Source organism: Strix aluco, chromosome Z, assembly GCF_031877795.1.
Source record: "Strix aluco isolate bStrAlu1 chromosome Z, bStrAlu1.hap1, whole genome shotgun sequence".
Lineage (NCBI taxonomy): Eukaryota > Metazoa > Chordata > Aves > Strigiformes > Strigidae > Strix > Strix aluco.
Genome location: NC_133971.1, coordinates 11,179,494 through 11,194,100, shown reverse-complemented (window position 1 = coordinate 11,194,100; position 14,607 = coordinate 11,179,494). Strand labels below are relative to the sequence as shown.

Here is a 14,607-nt window from a genome sequence, read left to right as displayed (position 1 = left end):
ACTTAGTGGAGTTTCTGCAGGATCTCTGTTACAAGTTGTGTTTCTCCGTCCCCATCCCACTACCTGTTTTTCAGCCTCTTATATTTCCACGCACCTAACAAGCTTTCTATGCTGGTTCTGCCTGTTGTGGTCTTCGACTTCTTGTTTGAGTTTATTGTTGTCCTCCAACTCAGAGGACCCTTCTGCACTTACACGTTGACTATGTATTCTTTTCATGGCATCAGCTCACAGTCCATCTTGCACTTTTCTGCACATCATGAAAGGAGTTTGCTTCTTTTCCTCAATTTGGATTCATACCCTCTGCCTGCTCCTTGTTTTTGCCTCTTCTTTTGTCTCAAGCTACCATCTCCATGCTAACCATCTCAGAAAGCTGTAATTTCTATCTGTCAACTAAAGTGACAAACAAACTATAAACGGAGCTCCTATTTATACACTAGGAATTCCCCATCACGTTTGTGCCCCACACTTCTCTGGATGGGAGGCGCTGGGAAGCGTTATCTTCATTTTAGCTTCCGAGAGAGGAGTACTGCCGGCTTTCTGGGGTGAGGGTGTGCCCTAAAGCATGGAGCTAAAGCTGACCGGTTGTGCTTTGGTTCTTAAAACAAGTAAATATTATGTCTCCTTCGTGTTGCCACCGATCCCGGAGCGGCGTCGGAAGCCGCGCTGCGCTCCGCGCTTCTCCGTGCTGGCAGCAAGCGCTGGGGACCGGGCGGTGGAGGGGCGTCTGGAGAAACCCCTGAGCGCCGCGGCGGAGGTGCCGCAACAGCTCGACTGGACCAGCGGTCTGGTCTCCTCCCTCTCCTCGGCCCCGGCACCCCGGGGAGCCTGGCCGCGGGGGAAGGGGCACGAACCGCCCCCTCGGCCCGTCGGGAGGGAGCGCCGAGGCCCGTGATCCGGCGTCTGCGGCACGACCCCGGGCACAGGTGGGAGAGCGGCGGGGCGTGGCGAGCGGGCGAGGGGGGCGTGGCGATAGAGAGGGGGCGTGGCAAGCGGGCGCCGGGGGGGCGTGGCCGTCGGCTGGGAGGGCGTGGCGCTCGGGGGGGCGTGGCGAGCGGGCGTGGGGGGGCGTGGCCGCCCCCACCTCGGCGCCTTCCCGCCGGCTGAGCCGTCCCGCCGCGCAGTTGCTGCCCAGCGGCTGCAGGGACAGGAGGGGCCGCGCCGGTGTCGCGTGAGTGGTCCCGGCGGGAGCGGGAAGCTGCGGGGCGGGGGCGGCAGCGGGGGCTCGGTGCTTCCCTGCCCGCTGGCCTCCGCGGCCGCGGGGTGGTGTTAAGACGGGGAGTCGCCGGTGTCCTTCCGCGGGGTCTCTGGCGCGCAGGGCTGGGCGGGAGGAAGAGGAGGAGGGTGGGGATGGGCTCGAGGGTGCTTCCTGCACACCTGCTGCCAAAACTCCCTGATTGCGCCCACGTCCCACGCGCCTCTCCCGCAAACCCCCGGCTGTCCCACGCTGTGCCTTCCCACGCCCCCCCCCCCCCCCCCCCCCCCCCAATCCCTTTGTCCTGTGCCTGCACCAGCATCCCCGGTCCCTGTCGCTCTCTGCACCCTGATGTGTCTTACCCCCAGACCTTCAAGCTGTGCCCCACGGTGCTTGTTCCCACACCCCCCTGGCTGTACCTCACACCTGGCCCCCAAACCTTCTGGCCGTGCCCCACGCCCTGTGGTGCCTGTCCGTCCAAGCCCTCTGGCAGTGCCCCGACTGCACTGAGCTCATCCTCCTGTCTTGAAGAACAAGTCACGCCAAGGATGAGGCGTGGGGATGGCCTCCACCTTGTGCAGGAGGCTGCATCAGCGATTTTATTCTCGAAAAATGTCTTTTCCCCCACTCACCCCCCAGAGACAAGAGTGGTCCCAGGCATCAAGAAATGGATGCTTCTTTCTCTGCAGGGGCAAAGGTTGGAGGCAGCAAGGTGTGGCCCATATACTTGAGATGATGATATTAAAATGTAGGGCTGGAGGGATGATGTCTAGTCAGGGGTTGTCTGGCAAGTTGAAGGAGCATCTGTCTGGCCTGCTGCCTTCCTTCTCCTCAGAGACAGGTCTCCTTTGCTGCTGTGTGTGGTGGGCCTTTCCTTAAGGACCGGCAGCAGCAGCAGCATGATCTGAGGAAACGTGTGGGTGCTGGCTCGTGTGGCTGACAAGGCTGCATTGGGCCAGTCTCTTGGACTTACCCTTTGCAACTGTGGATATCATGTATGTTGTTTGGGTGTTGTAAGTACATTGATACTTAATTTGTAAATATGTTTTAAGTACGTTGGTGCTTTGGAGTTTGGGTGTTGCTGCCACAAAGAAAGAATTGTGTAATGCTTGAAAAGTCATAGTGACGCTGCAGACCAACTCTTACTGATTTCTTTGCTTGCTTGTGTAGGAAATCAAGCTAAGTGAACTAAAGCTGTTCAGACAAACCAGAAACCTTACAGCTGTGTATAGATACCCTCTTACTTACTCCATTGTAACTCAGTCCTTTCCAGACAGTGTGTAGGACTGTACTGAACATTGCCATGTGGGAGAAGCTTGAACGAGTTTTTCTGGTTGTTGGGAGCAGCCTGGGAACTGTGTGCTGCCTGACTTACTCTGCTGCTCAGCATCTGGGTTGCTGCCCGGGAAGCTTTCAGGCTGCCTTGGAGCTCCCTCAGGGAGAGGTAGCATCCTTGTTTATCGACACCGCGTTAGGCAGTGCGGACATACCCTGAAAATGCCTCACTGAGGAATGGGAGCACTTATACTTACACATTTGCTTGAATAAAAAGTACAAAGAGCTAGGATGTGAAAACCTAGTGAAACCTAGGCTTAAAATCTTCCTAGGCAGAACCTCTGTGGCAAGAGTGGGGAATAATGCAACTTTATGGTATTTCATTTCAATGTATCAATCAACTTTCTATTAAATAGTATTTTTTACCAGTAGAGTGAGGCAGGTTATGGTACAGGAAGCAATATTTATGGAATGCGTTGGGAAATCTGCCATGGTATTAGTCAAGTAATACATGCCAAATAGGACTTAACTAGTTATGAAGCTTGCCAAATACCATGAAATATCTATCAACTAATTACATACCAGTAAAAGAATTAATCAGGTACGTTTCTGTATCCTTACATGACTTGATGACCTTTGCTGCCTGTGCTCCCTTTGCCATGCTGTGCCCTTCCTGGCTTTGTTTAGTTCCACTGCAATAAACATTTTTTTGCTACCTTGAACTCCTGATCTTCCTCTTGAATCTACTTCTGCCCAGTGCTTCTGGTTTAATACTTATGTCCTTCTCTGGCCTGCTCCTGTCTGGGTGCTTAACCCACAGATTTCTGGAGGGGTGGGCAGATGCGGAGCAAGGCAGAGGGGTGAGCAGCGCATGGGATGGGCATGGGAGGCACCGCATGTGTGGTGAGGGAAGTTTCTGTTGTGTTCAGGTGCAGGAGGTGGAAGGAAGCCAGGATCCCTTCCTGGATCTTCATTAGCTGCTTGTGAAATCATGTTGTTTGTAATCTGGACCTAATTTGGCAGACTTCAGGTGGCATCTCTCTCTCCCTGATACCCCTCTGTCTCAGCATGGCTGTCAGAGGCTGTCGCCCTGTAATTCTCGTGAAAGGGGGTGTGATCTCTCTGGTCTGCCCCAACCCAAATGAGATCGTTTAGCTCCTGACTATGGGTTAAACTAATCTGACTTGCTTTGTGTGAAGTGGATTAAGGACCATTTGTAAAATATGGGTAGTAGAGCTATGGCACATAGGCAAGGATGAATAGATGGGGTGGTGCAATCTTCAGTGGCACAACATGACTTTGTAAAAATAATTTTATAGCCCAACAGTCATATTGACTTCAGACTAGTGGATCTGTAAAGCTTTAAGTTACTTCCCAAAGCCTGGGTAGCTGAAAAGGAAGAAATACTCCATTCCTCTCACTATTCCTCTGTCCCTCTCTGCAGCTCTTCGTTGTTCTGGTTTTCTTTCCTGAAGTCACAGCAGATGACACACATAGGTGCAGTGTTTTTATCAGTTTCCTCAATGCCCAAGTATATATGAAGTTTGAGAACTGACAGATTTTATTATGTTTTTCTCTATTGCAATTTATGAATGCTTCAAACAGCAGTTCTGGTAGGCCTTTCTGAGTATTTAGGAGGAAGCTAGTCTGTGCTTGGAAGCTGCCTCCGAGGTGGAAAGGGATGGGAGCTAAGCACTGGGAAATGAATAGAGGCTGTTCCAAAATTAAGAATAATTGTTGCCATAAAATAGATTTAAAGCATGTCACAAAAGCTTCACTGTTGTTTTGGGTTTGATTTTAGGATCTTTCTGCTCACTTAAAATTACTTTACTTGGTATTTAAAAGGTGGGTAGTTACTCTGCATTGTTGGACAGTGCTAGGGAACAGGTCCCATGTGCTTGCCTGGGGGCCTCCCTCTGGTACCCAGGCTCAGTGCTGCATCTAGAGGGCAAGTGCAGTCTAAATGGTAAAAAGTAAACCTTTTACCCCTTGAAAATATCAAATTATTAGAACAAAAGCATTGCATTAAGAAAATAATTCCTTTTGTAAACCTGATTGTACTTTTTTAGTGTAGTCCCTTTAACAGGCAAGAAAATAAAAGCCAAAGGGTCATACAATAGTTTTTATTTTCTGTAGCCTGTTGTCACATGTTCAATTTACAAGAAGTTTTGCAGAGTTGCAAGTTATGCAGAAGTTAAGAATTTTTTTCTATCCTTCTAATGCTTTATTTTTTACTTTTTTTTGAATTTCAACTATTTCAGCTGAAATTAAATATGTAAGTTTTTGCTGATGGGAGACACAAGAGCAACTCAGGTGTCTCTTTTCTCTACCTGTCTTTGGTTTCAGTGTTTAATGCTGACCATTGAACTAGAAATGTTGAATAGGTTGGGGGTTTTTTTTGTCTCCTCTTTACTAAATTCCTGTAGTAAAATGCTTTCTGTATGTCTGTTGATGTATGTCTTGATTTTTACTTTTTTTGTTCTGCTATTTATGTTGTGTTTGCTTATGATGAGTACACAAAACCTTTTATCACTGAAGAAGTTGACTAGAAGAGACATGTAAGTAGTTCATAAATTGCATAGTGTGAGAAGAATACAGAGTTTAGAGCAGCACAGGTTTAAAAGTGTCTTGGTTGTTGTCTTGGTTCTGGATGACAATCTGAGGAACTGAATTTCAGTAGCATTTTTAACTTTGAAATCATGATCTAGCACACAAAACCAATCCCTTAAAAACTACTTGTAAAGACTGTCCAGCCCAAAGCAAGCTCTGGGTTCCACCTGCAGAGTGTCACAGATGTCAGAAGGAGGACAAAAATATGTGTCAATAAAATATGAATCCTTTTATTTGCAAGGAGTAATGGTGTTCAGATTGCCCCTCTTAACTGTGTCAAAGCTATATATTACTCGTCATGGTAAAAGCAGTGAACAAGTCTCTTATCTCCACTCTGCTTATGATACCAACTTAGGCTGGTGGTGTAGTTTCACCAGCATTTCTTTTATCCTAAGTGCTTTTGCCCTTGTGTCACCTTTCTGTTGTGCTGGTATAACCCTTGGTGAAGGCTGGTGCTGAAAAGCACTGAGGAACTGGTCTGGGTTAAGAATACCCTTTCCTTTTCTGTGAGGCTGTCTCCCCTGCCCTGGGTCTTTTTCCCAATCTGTTTTATTATGCAGCCAGAAAAGTGGTTATTCCAGCACAAGCCAAAGGTAACATAGGAGCAGGTATGATTACAACAAGGGAGAAGTTTATTAAAATGACATTGCTACCATTAAAAGTGCTCTTATAATTGCAAACTTACCCTGTAAACAGTCAGACTTGCTCTGCTTGAGCAGGCTATGCTCAAGAGAAACTGCTGGTAGCAGCTGTGTGAATTTCTACACGCTGCATGTGTGCGTTTAGTTGTATTGTGAATTCTTTGTAGTTTGGATTATCTCTTATATTGATATGCTGCCTTGCACACTGGACCCTGTGCCTGGAGTCTCTATTCAAATTTGTTGTTTTGTTTATTTAAAGCAGTACCTCACCGAATGTGTGTGAATATGAGTAACTGGTGCACTGCAAAATGTTGAACAAAGGAATGGTATGTACAGTGCGAAAAGTTGTTAAATTTCTACAGGCATCTCCCGGACTGGAATTCAAAAGAATGTTTCTATCCCAGTGACAGCATTCTGAGTTTATGGGTATGTCTGAGATAAAAATATAGCTTACTAAGAATAACTCTATTTCTTTTATTCTTTGTTTTCTAACAAAAGGAGGAGACAACTCTTGCTGGAATCTGAAACACAAAGATCAGTTTGTTGATTTGGAAAAAAATTTGCATTGTATCTTCAGTCCTGAAATGGCTTAAAACAAAGTCACAAAAACCTGATTCAATGCCTCTCTGTATGCTTTTAGACTGTGGGTATGGTTCATGTTGGTACTGTGCACTTTCTTTCAGTAAAGTTATTTGAGGTGACAAGTAGAGGGTTTTTTTTAATTGGTTTTTGCCTGATCTGTTAAAAAGTAAAGTGCCTGGAAATTGTTACCACTAGTTGATGCTGATGTTTTTTGATGTGTACACGAGCAGAGTGCAAGGCAACAGGGAAGGAGAAACATCTTGGTTTAGAAGTGTTGTCACTGGTGGAGGAGAAAAGATCTTTTTTTTTTTTTGGGGGGAGGGGGGGAGGAGTTGTTTATGTTTAGTTAAAGTTTGAAATAAAATATTTGTCAAATGTATCTGATTTTTTTGAAAACACTTCACAGCCAATATTTTCAGTTGTTTTCTTTTGGTAAATTTTTTTTTTTGTATTGCTTTTAATGAAAGCTATTGGCTGAATCATCAAGAGTATCAGGGTGTATCAGATGTGCTCATTTATTCTGTTAAGTAAATACTGCAGTATTTGTTTAACATGCAGCATTAAAGGGAGCCTACAGGAAACTACAGGAAGCCTTTATCAGGGAGTGTAGGGATAGGATGAGGGGTAATGATTTTAAACTGAAAGAGGGTATATTTAGATTAGATTTAAGGAAGAAATTCTTCCCTGTGAGAGTGGTGAGACACTGGAACAGGTTGCCCAGAGAAGCTGTGGCTGCCCCCTCCCTGGCAGTGTTCAAGGCCAGGTTGGACGGGGCTTTGAGCAACCTGGTCTAGTGGAAGGTGTCCCTGTCCATGGCAGGGGGGTTGGAACTAGATGATCTTTAAGGTCCCTTCAAACTCAAACCATTCTATGATTATGAATAGATGGGGGTGTGCAGCATGGAGATGTCTATAGTCTGGTCAGAGAAGTAGTAGCTGGTAATGTTGCCTTTTCCTGTACAGGTGAAAATTACTTAGATTCAGGTATGTTGCAAGTGAATACTTTGGTGTATTTTACAGTATTTGCATTTATAACATCCACTACAATCCCCTTTTTGTTTGTTTAGATGTACAGTTGGAAATATCTGGATTAAATACTTTAATCACTTTTGTAGTGGGGTTCTGTGGCTTGTCTTTTCGTTACTGAAATAAAAGGTTGACTTTTGAAACTTTAACTGTACAGAAAGGGTCTGTCAAGCTTAATGAAGTTATTGTAATGTGCTTTGGAAATGCCTTGTCCACCCTTGTCTTTTGTGACTGACATGTGTAGAAGACAGTGTCCAAAAAGCTAAGGGGCTGATGGAGTTAAGCTCAGTGTTCACTGTCAACTTTGAAATTAAACCTTTCACAAAACTACTTTTGAGCTGTATTACTCAGAAGCTTTGTTACAGTTATCAATTCCTTTGGTCACTTACATTACTACTATTGTGCTAACAACATTGTTTCTGTAGCACCTTTTGTTCTGTACCAAGTTAGGATGTTAAAGAAGAGTCTGCTTGAGTTTAGTTTTACACAAAGTGATAAAACTCTAAGGCAAGGCTGTAAGTAACTTTGTGCATAGCTCTGGGGTTCAGGAAATACACTCATTTTTGCTTCTAACCACGAACACCACTCTTACATTTTGGAGGAGGGTGTGTAAAACATAGGAGCAAAACATAGTGCAAAACACAGAGCTCTCTGTGCCTTCCTTCAGGAAGTACTTTAATGAGTGTTTGAAATCTTAGGGGGTGAAAAATCCTCCAGCTGAATTTCAGGTTATCCTGAAACTTCTTCTCATAAACTGAAGTGGTCCACTTGATCAACTAGGGAAGCTTATCTGAAATTTGCAGAAAAAAGATTCCTGAACATGGACTGGACCATTCTGAGCTCTAATTTGGTCTGGAGTTTTTCGTATCTGTTGAAATGAGGTTGCTATTGTATTTTAAAACTGAACAGCTTAGATACCCAATTTGAACTACGTTTAAAAGTATGGAATGGAAAATTGCCTCTGTAGCTGTGCAAGTTGTGCAATTCGGTGTACTTGCTTTTATCCTGTAGAGATTTTATACATAATTTTGTCAAGTGTGATTGCATGCCATTGGTTGCTTTCATCCAAGGTGCTGGAGCATCAGACAAAACTTAACTAAATCTAGAAGGACTTCTGTGATAAGCAGGAGAGCTGCTTTAACAGATGGTGAAATTATATGACCTTGGCTCACTTGTTGAGACAACAGCAGTGGGAAGAGGTCTAGTCCTCCATTCCAGTCAGTGGGAAAGCACCATGCTTTTTGGATATAGTCAGCTGGATGAACTTGCAGCTATATGTTGTATATGGAAGACAGTGAGTATGGGTGAAAGCAAATCCTTGGTTTGATTGTGAACAATAAAATCATCCTGAAGTGAGGTAGAAGAGTGAAGACAAACCACTGTGCTTAGAAGCCTGCTTGAGTGATGAGGGCTGTGGTGTTGCTTTAGGTTTGGAAAGTGGTGTGTGGCCTGGTAGTTTTGCATAGTAACTGGAATACTGAACTGGCACCCAACACTAGTTTTGTTCACAGCTTTCCTGTGCTCACTGATGGAAAAGGTGCTCCTTTTTCTCTGGTGACTGAGTGCTCCATACAAAGAGTCAACCAAACACACTGACCTCTTCTGCAAAGCACTGAAACCTGTATGTAAAAAATGCTATCTAAGACCTTTTTTGATAACTTAAATGCATAGTTATATATAAACCTAATCTTTCTTTTTACTGGAGACAGTCCAGTTTTCTTCCCTTTTACTGCTGTTGCATGCTGAGTAGACTATTAGACACTTGTCTGTTCCTTTTATACTAGTGTTTTACAGGAATATTAGTATTGGGCTGAGTACTCTGCTGCTTGCCAAGCGTCTGCACTGGAAGTGGTATTGTCTCCTGTGTTATTCTGATGTGATGCATCCATTGCCTAATGCACTTTGTTGATGTGATACGTTTTTTTGAGCTATTTGTATTTGGCAATCTTTCAGAATCGTAAAGAGGGGAAAAAAAATTAGTGCAGTTGATTTGGTCAGATGTAGGTGGTTCATCCCTACATGCTCTCTGGCTGAGCTGATCTGTTTTAAACTGCAGTGATGTCTTGTGGTCCTGGGTGGTCTCTGAATGCTTGGAAAGATGATAAAAACCACACTCTACTGTAGTAGTGGAAAATACTCATAGAAGATGGAAAATCCTTACACCGTACCTGTGATTAAACCTGTGCTTTAATGTGGCGTTTCATTCTGTTCTTCTGTGAAGTTATTTGTTTTAAGCTGATTTTAAAAAGCTCAACTGTTACAAACTCACAGCCTGCATAATGCTGCTTTATACGCTCTTCTTGAGCTTCCTGAAAGTGCAAAATAATGAAAACTTAAAAAGTCCGCTTAGCAAAGGAACTGAGGTCTAGCTAACTAGATCTGGAGCAGCAGTAAACCTTCACAGCTGTGTAATGTCATTAATATATTTTGCACATAATATCAGTGTCTACTTTGCATTTTGTATTATGCAAACTCCTGCATGCTGATTGCTTGGAAGTTGAACAAATGACTGATATTTTTAAAATTGGATTTTTATAAAAGGATGTGGTTTTAAAAAATGTTGTAAGACAATTTTGCTAATCAACTCAGTCAATGTTTTTTGGTGATGAAGAGTTTTGTTTTCATGTAAGCTTTTGAGCTTAAGTTGTCATCTGGGTACTGTCCCATGCAGCATTGCTTTGCCCTTGGAGCAACCTTTTTCATTTGTCTCCATAGGCCTTTAACTGCTCTGAGTCACCTTGACTGTATGTTTCCTCTCTCTAATGCTTGTAGGCAGCTATGAATGTTCCTATTCAATACTGTTTGTTAAGTCCTGACACCCAGGGCTTTCATGGGAACCCTTTGGAAGTCCAGCACTTCTGTGGCCCTTAGGAGGGTACCTGCACAGCAAGCGGAAAAAAGTGTTTCTGGAACTGCTGTTAGTACTGAGTCGAAGCAAAGGTGCCCCCATTCTTGTGTTCACACCGTGTGCCCAACCTCTGTCAAACTGGATCACTCTCTAAGGGGTGCAGACACCTCAAAAGGGAAGGATGCTGTGGAAAGTTATCAACCATGAAGTAGTGTAAAGAGCATTCAAGATGGCTTGAATAGTACCCAAAAGCTTACTCAAACAAAATCAAATGGGGTTTTATAATATACTAATTTCCATGCATTCATCCCTGGACTCAAAATATAAGCACAATGCAACCTTGACAAGTGGCTTTGACTGCAGGATGAGTCTGCAGGGTCACTTCCTCCAGCTGTCCCTAACATTCAGATGTCTCTTTGCCATCTGTTCTCCGTCCTTCTGTGATTCCTCCCTTAAGTACAGAGTTCAACATCAACAGGCACTTACTGGGAAAACACCTGGCTTTTCCACTTCACCTCCATTTCTGAAACTATATTTCACTTCTGCAGTAACTGGTCAAGTGTAAACTAATTATTTTTTTTTAAGTGGAGATTTTCTTTGGGATGCAGGAGAAAAAACAGGAGCACTGGGAGAAATTAGAAGTCTATTCATGTTCTTACTACTCTGTTTAGTTGTTCTGGCGGAGAGGCCTGAGTCTCCAAACAATGGTATAATGTGCCTTCATGGGTTGCCTGACACTGATATTCTTGAGTATGTTTTGTAGTGATTAACTAGACCTTTCATCATGCTGAAGAATGTTGATTTCAACAGCTAAAAAAACAAAAACCCAAGGCCTTAATATCTCTTTGCATATCCCTCTGTGATTTGGAACCTCCAACTGCAGCTGTACAAATTACCAGCTCCAGACTGGAAAGATTTAGGATGTGGCAGTGTAGTAGCTTCCTGGAGCACTCCAGAAAGCGCATTCACAACAGTAGTTGATGTGCCAAGACTGAATTTGGGAGCGGCAGCTTTTTTTATGATACTGTCAGCACGCTTATTGGGGTAGGGGGAGTGTTTTGAGACTTTAAAACATTTAGCACAGATTTCCTTTAACATGGCTTTTGTCACCCTAAAGCTCTGCCATCACCTCTTGCTATGCAGCCACTGCCTGCATCACACTTGCCAAAGTTCATGGGTGGTCTATGTGGGTCATTGCAGAATGTGTGGGCACAGCTGGTTCTAGCTTTCTTTTGAAAGAGTCTCCTAAGGAGGATGCAGTTGCTGATGTTTACAGTGCTCAACAGTATGTCTGCTATGCTGCATTGTAGCTTAAAAAAAGGTGGCGGGATGTCAGTTCTAGGTCAGCTGCCTTTAGAATTTATGTCTGCCTAATGCAGTGCACGCAAAATTGGAGCAGGAGTGGTGCATTATTTCGCTGCCTAGGATAACCACCTAGGACCCAGAGGGTGGGTAAGTTGGGCAAGTGCAAGGCAGTGGGAAACAATGGTAAAGGAAATTAGCTAGCCTCAGCATGAGAGAGTGATGTGGGAGCAGTCCAGCTCTTGTAAGTTGCTGCACTAAAGAGTGAACAAAAAAGTATGTTGCAACTCCCAGCAAGATTACATGGTGCAATAAAAGTTCCATAAAATGACATTGACTTTGCAATGTCATTTTGCCACAGCAACTACAGTGGCAGTAGCTGAGTTGAGCGTATGCTAGGCAAGATGTGAGTGTAAAAATTACCTCTTCCTTTGATAATGAAGGCTTTTCACTTGCTCATCTCTTCTTTCTTAAGGTGAATATTATGTTCTTAAGGTAATTACATATATCTTTTTATCTCCCCTTCCTATGAAACTCCTTTCTACCGTACTTTTATGTTACAAAAGAGCACTGTCTCCCTGTCTTTGTCTACCACAGGTGAAATTTATGGTCTAATCTTTCCGTATTTATTTTTCTTTAGTGCTGAATAGCTACAGGTACATTGCCATTGATTACGTGGTTACAGGATGTTTTTGGAAGTAAGAGGGCTTGTCTGCTTTTTATCCATTGGCGTTGGCTAGATTAGCAAGATGTTAGCTGTGCAACAAGTCGTGTTTCCATTTGTTTTAAGAAGTCTTCACTGGAAGCTGAAGTCTAGCTCTGCATTTCTTTCCCTGTTTAGCTTCCATGGAGTGGAGTGCCCCCCACTGTGACTATTTCATGACAATTTATTTCATTGATCTATTAAGTGATGGGTGAACACAAACTAAGTTCTTTAATGGTTCTTGGTAACAAACTGCTTCTACTGTAATGAATTGAATGTATGAGATAATGCATTAACTCTTAACTGTTAATGATGATAGATGACATGAAGGAGCCAATTGTGACTCAGCTTGCTGCAGAAGGAAGAGAATGGTCTCACATCCCTTCTCATAGTTTGACATGGGCTACTTTAATCAGACAGGTAGATACAAGCTATAGTTCTCATAACTATAGTCAACTCTAAGCCATCCTACCTGGAGATTCAAGAATGATACAGACCACGGGTAATGGTTTCACAGAGGAGAAGGAGGGAGAGCTTTAGACAGATCACGGATCTTGGCAATGTTAGCTGAGTCTGTTTTACTGTGGCCCGCCCTTTGTCAGGTATGTTGGGAAGGTATTGATGTAACTGATATGAGGATGCTCTTACTTGCATTCCATATGCTTCACCTTGAAAGGGGTGTCCAGTAGAAAGCTGAAGAGTCTTACCAAAGCATTCAAATAACTACAGTATGTATTCAAAAGAAGCAATTTTCATCACCACCATGAGAAGAAATTAAATGTCACTAGTCCTATTTTGTGGATGCATCCACAAAGCCTCTTCATTTTTAGGTTTATAAAATGCAAACTTTTGATGTCATCAGACATCTTTGACCCCTTTCATTCAAAGTATTTAGTTAGCACTCATACTCCGTCTACCTTTTTAGAACTTACCTATAAATTGTATCTTAAAAATAATGTACTTCCTGTGCAGGTTAAAGACTCTGCTATCTTTGCAGTGCAGGTGGATACCACTCCTTACCCCTCTAGTTCAGTACAGAATTTTGTATTCTGGTTTGCTTGGTTACTAATGATGTGTATGCACTTTAAAAACACCACAACTGTAAGTAATTCTTACATATATTTTGTCTTTGCTGTAGAGGAAAAAAAAAACAGAATGGTTAAAAGCTCAGCATATTACAGAGATGTTGGCTTGTAGAGGAATGACTAGGAGCACGGGGTGTATGAGTTAGTGTGATTGTGTAGCACAGCTGAAAATAGATTGTGTTACTGCTCTCTAGCCCCTGGTTCTCATTTTGCAAAAGCCTGTTTAAACTGACCCAAAGTTAAGTTGATCTGGTCTTGAAAGTTTTCCAGTTACATAATAAGCAAAGAGGAAAAACGAGAATCTGTTAAGTCCTTTGGATAAGGAGGAGATTAACATGAGTTGGATATGGTCCAATTACTAAATCAATACTTTGACAAAAATCTTTGATAAGCTTAATGATATATCATAATGGAAGTGAGAATTACGTCATAGGTGAGCCTTATTTCACTTTTAGGTGAAAGTTGTCATGTACTATGTGCCACAGGGCTCACCATGTAGGCAGGGCTAGGTGAGCTGGCATTACTGAGCCAGAATCAAACTTAAAAGAACCAAATGCAAGTCATGCACTGGAGGACCAATGAAAAGAGCTTCTGTCCTAAGCTGGGTGCAGGAACTACTCACCACAGCAGAGTAGGCAGGTGAGACTAGTTGACTGCAGGATGGCTGACATGCACATGCTCAAGTGAAGAGTTTTTGGTAAAGGCAGGGGGGGGTACTGATAAGTTAAAATTCTAGGAGCTTTTCCCCCTGCTTATGTTTTTGCCTTTCTCTGAAAGATTGGCAATATGGGGAGAGAAGCCTTGGGAAGATACACTAATATCCATGGTGTTCACTTCACAAGTGAAAGTAGGAGTCTTTTCAGGGGCCTGCCCAAAGTCTTTCTCATACTTGAATTAAACTGATAACTGGGTTCAAACTTGTAAAGAAACTTCCTTCCAGGCTATGATTGCAGGGACTGTTCGGACTTGATGTGTCTTTCTATGTCATGTGGGACATTAGTCCCTAAGATTTCACATGCATTACTGCAACCCCAGGTGATGCATTTAAGGTACTGGCGATGCCAGATATTTTCCTGCCTTCCTGTAGCACAATGTAATTTTTGTGGCTTTGGTTCTCATGTTGTAGAGTGTCCCTTGTGGCTTTTGATGGGTGGTGATGGCTTGCTGAAGTGCAGTGTGTGAACTGCTTGACTATGGATCTAGTACATGCTTGTCTATGAGTATGCATGACTGAACATGATGATCCTGTGTCCACCCTATGTCATTTCACTATCAGTTTAAAGGGATCTATGATAGGGCTGCTCCTCCCAACTTTCTCCTTGCCTGCGACATCCCAGTCCATGT

At 43.4% G+C, this 14,607-nt stretch overlaps 1 protein-coding gene across 3 annotated transcripts in view; it reads left to right on the top strand.

Annotated features, from left to right (window-relative positions):
* Nucleotides 1-1,127: 1,127 nt before the first annotated feature.
* ELOVL7 (ELOVL fatty acid elongase 7) overlaps nt 1,128-14,607 on the top strand; it is a 33,247-nt gene continuing 19,767 nt past the window's right edge. For 2 of the 3 annotated variants that reach the window (XM_074813300.1, XM_074813299.1), the window contains exon 1: nt 1,128-1,168. The gene's annotated coding sequence lies outside the window, so the exon portion shown is untranslated. The remainder of the gene's footprint in view (nt 1,169-14,607) is intronic. The other variant, XM_074813301.1, reaches the window with a different exon arrangement.